Here is a 4,387-nt window from a genome sequence, read left to right as displayed (position 1 = left end):
GATTATATATTTATAATCTAGAAAGATACCTAGTGAGTGAAAAACAATTTTTAGAAAATGATTTTTACAGACAATATTATATTGGTATTGCATTTTATTAAGACAAAACTAATCTTTAACACATACTTAAAGACCTAGAGAATTTAGTTTTGTTGAATATTATTAACATATACCAGATTTTTTGGATCTTAAAAATAATCTTCGTTAAAATTTTAATATAATAGAGATATTTCTAAATATAATGATGAGCAGTTTAAATCTAACTTTAATTACTTTTATTTAGTATAATTTTATTCTTTTTTATTTTTATTTTTTTGATTTGGAGTCTCACTCTGTCACCTAGACTGGAGTGCGGTCGCCGCTCTCGGCCACCGCAGCCTTCGACCTGCTGGGCTCCGCGATCCTTCCGCCTCAGCCTTCCACGTAGCTGGAACTACAGGGCTCAGGTAAGCCACTCACCTCAGCCTCCCAAGGGCGCGGGATTACAGGTTGAGCCACCGAGTCCGGCTTCGTTTTTTTCTTATAGAGGTTTTTTTTTTTTTGAGTTGGACACTCACTCCATCACCCAGGCTTGAGTGCAGTGGCACGCATGCTCACAGCACCCCAGCTGAGCTGATGGACTCAGCCTCCCAAGTAGCCGGAACTACCAGGTCTGGCTAATTTTTGATTTGTCATAGAGATTAGGTCTCGCCAAGTTGCCCAGACTGGTCTCGAACCCGCGGGCTCAGGCAATTCGCTCACCTCAGCCTCTCCCAAAGTGCCAGTATTACAAGCTGAGCCATGGAGCCCGGCCTAGAGTTCATAATTTAATGACAACTTCAAAGTCTGGAACCATAGGTAATCTTTTTTTTACCCAAAATGTCAAGCTAGAATTGTCAAGGGGAGAAAAAGATCATGAAAAATATCCAATCATCCCTGGAAAGATCTCATTTTAATGCCTTACTAAATAGTTGAGTGTAGCATAGTAGCCTTAAAATTTTACTTAGCACCATACTTCCACTGCCATAGCTCCATCTGGCCCTATAAAAGTACTGTGAACGGCTTTGTTTACTAGAAGTTATTGCTACTAAGATGAAAAGTCACAATGCAATGAAACTAGTAATGCAGCAATATGCAACCTCAAGCTCTACAATATGGCTATATTTTGAAATCATTAAAATGCAAATGATGATTAAAATGCAAAAAACTGATTTTGTGATAGCTTTTAAGATATTGAGTGGTTTTTAAAATATATGGTTGAGTGAGTGTGTCAACATAACGCATATTAGTGTATTTTAAAATTGCTCTGATAGGAAAGGTGTTTTCTCTGGCCAATGACTTCCCAGTTATTTTTAAAATGTTCTGTGATTCATCAAGTCAGCTAGGTTTCTGGTTTTCTTTATTGTAATTATGAACATATAACATTCTACATTTTTTGTCACTAATTTTCAGGTGTTACCTGTATGTGATATTTAAGATGTTTAGAACTGAGAAATATTCCTTATATTACTTTTTGGATATATCACATATTTGCTTCACATTAGTGTGGGACATTTGAAATCAGTCGATATTATTGCTCTAGGCTAACTTTTTAAATGGTATATGTTTATAGGTGCATATATTGCAAATATTTTTATATGTAATTCCTCTGATAGATACAATTCTTAGGTTTCTGTTATTCTATCACAATAGAAGTTGACAGTCTATCTAAGGAACATTCTTATTATCTGTAGGACAAAGCACCAGCATTATCTAATGTATTTCTACATAAACTCAAATCTGTTGAGACATAGTAAAATATGAAATGTCAGAGTGGAATCGATTTCTTCGGAGACATATTTACAACTCTTCATATATGTTAGCTACCCATTCTCTTTCTAAGAACTTTGAGACTTCCTGCTTTTACTCAGCTTACTGCACATTACAAACATTAAATGCATGAAGGTGGGCCCTTCAGAGAAGACTTAGTTCTCCTCTGTTGCTCTATACCCATTGATCCATAGACACTGTATTTTTTTTTTTTACAAAATGTTATGAAGAAAATTATTACTTCTTACAATAGTTAGAATTGATTATATAATTCTGTGGACTTCTTGATATTATATCTCTCTTTTCACTCTAAATTGTCTCAACCACACCCATAGCTTCCACTACTATTTATTTTCACCAATAGCTTGCAAAGATAAGCATAATTTTCTGACTATTTTTGAGCTATAGACTCTCTACTCTGCAGGTTCACTTTGGTATACCTTAAACTTAGTACTTTCAAATCTGTGACCTTCTCTCTTCAGTCTAATTTGCTTCTGCTCATCTGGTCCCTTTCTGGGTAAATGATATCACTATAGTACTTGAGTATTTTCTTTTCTAAACTAATGCAGAAGTCTTCTAGCTGGTTTCGCTGGTTTCAGTCTTGCTTTCTTCAGTTTATTGTCCACAATGCAATTGGAATGTTATCTAAAAACACAGATCTTAATCAGTCATTCACCATCTTAGAAATGTTAACACATTCTCAAACATTTATAGAGAAAGATCAGGCTCCATGGAGAAGCAGGCAAGTTTCTACCGTGGGTGGGAGGAGGGAAAATTCTTCATACTCATATCCTGGTTTCTCTTACCAGTTCACTTCTACTTCTGAGTTACGTTCAGTCTTTGGAAAACATTTCTGGGGGATGGAGTCAAAGGCTGAGGAAAACGGGAATAGGAGAACCACACTGTTTTAACAGCTATAGCACTATAGCCTTGTAACATAGGCATATGAGAGATAAATAGATAAAATAGCATGTATATACTATATAGACAATATATAGTATCTATATTGAGAATACATATTTTTACATATGTCCAATATAGAAACTGTTGCAATGTACTGTATATATTTTAGGCCAGATAATGGCTCCAGTTTTAGTCTTTGCTCTAAGATTGTTTTGGCTATTTGGGATGCTTTGTGATTCCATACGAATTATGGAATTGTATTTTCTACTTCTGTAAAAATAATCATTGGGATTTTGATAGGGGTTGTATTGAATCTGTGTATTGCTTTGAACAATATGGACGCTTCCATGATGTTAAAGTCTTCTAATCCATGAACACAGAATGTCTTTCTTTTTTTTCACATGAAAAGGTTTTACTTTATTAAGCTGGTCGTGAAAAATTCAAACAATGGCCACAGATACCGTCACTGCATCATCTTTAGTCCTTTGCCTTTTTGCCAGCACCAACATTGGCCTTTGCAGTCCCCCTGACTTTCTTCATTCTGTTCTTGCATTCCTTTCGCTGCTTCCTTGAGGTCTTTTTCTTCTCATACAGGCCATGTCTTGCAAGTCTATGTTTGGGTTCATTTTTCTTTGTGTAATCCAAGGAATCATAGATCATGCCAAAGCCAGTTGTCTTGCCACCACCAAAATGAGTTCTGAATCCAAATACAAAGATGACGTCTGGTATTGTCTTATACATTTTGACTAGTTTTTCCTGAAATTCTGTCTTAGGTACTGTTGCCTTCCTGGGGTGAAGGACATCAATGACCATTTGTTTCCGTTGAAGCAGATGGATGGTCATGAATTTTCTGGTCCAAATAGTTACTGTGTCGTTCATGATGGCTATCGATCCTCAGGCAGTCCCAGAATGTCTTTCAATTTTTTGTGTCTCTAAAAGTTTTTCTCAGAAACATTTTGTAGTTTTTAGTGTATAAACCTTTCAAATCCTGGTTAGACTTATTCATACGTATTTTATTCCTGTTTTAATTTTTTTTTCAGATGGGGATTTACTCCACTACCCAGACTGGAGTGCAATGGCATGCTCATGACCACCCCAGTGTTGACCTGCTAGGCTCCAGGAATCCTTCCACCTCATCCTTCCAGGTAGCTGGAACTACAGGTGCACACAAACCATGCCCAGCTAAGTTTTTGATTAATTGTAGAGATGAAGTCTTGCCAAGTTGCGCAGGCTGGTCTGGAACTCATGGTCTCAGGCAATCCTCTCACCTTGACCTCCCAAAGTGCTGAGATTACAGACTTGAGCCACCATGCCTGGCTGTATTTTGCTCTTTTTAATGTTATCATATATAGAATTGCTTTCTTGTTCTTTGGATAGTTGGTTGTTAGTGTGTATAAAAACACAACTGATTTTGTTTGCAGATTTTGTATCCTGTAAGTTTCCTGAATTTAATTATTTCCTCTGCCAATTTTTTTGTGTGTATGCATGTGGAATCCTTAGAGATTTCTACATATAAGATAATGCCACCTACAAACAGAGAAAAATGTATTTCTTTCTTTTTTAATGTGGATGTCATTTATTTCTTTCTCTCGCCTAATTTCTCTGGAAAGAATTTTCAGTACTATGTTGAATCAGTGGTGGGCGTATCCTTGCCTTGTTTGTGAAAACTTTTGGCTTTTAACCATTGTTATTTCAG

At 36.3% G+C, this 4,387-nt stretch overlaps 1 pseudogene across 1 annotated transcript; it reads right to left on the bottom strand.

Annotated features, from left to right (window-relative positions):
- Positions 1–3,103: 3,103 nt before the first annotated feature.
- Positions 3,104–3,578, bottom strand: LOC103254294 (annotated as a pseudogene). Its single transcript, XR_503948.2, has one exon. The product of XR_503948.2 is annotated as a 40S ribosomal protein S24 pseudogene (transcript).
- Between the last annotated feature and the right edge of the window lie 809 nt (positions 3,579–4,387).

Source organism: Carlito syrichta, unplaced genomic scaffold, assembly GCF_000164805.1.
Source record: "Carlito syrichta isolate Samal-C Ts95f unplaced genomic scaffold, Tarsius_syrichta-2.0.1 Scaffold70573, whole genome shotgun sequence".
NCBI lineage: Eukaryota > Metazoa > Chordata > Mammalia > Primates > Tarsiidae > Carlito > Carlito syrichta.
This window is presented reverse-complemented; position numbering and strand designations above follow the sequence as displayed.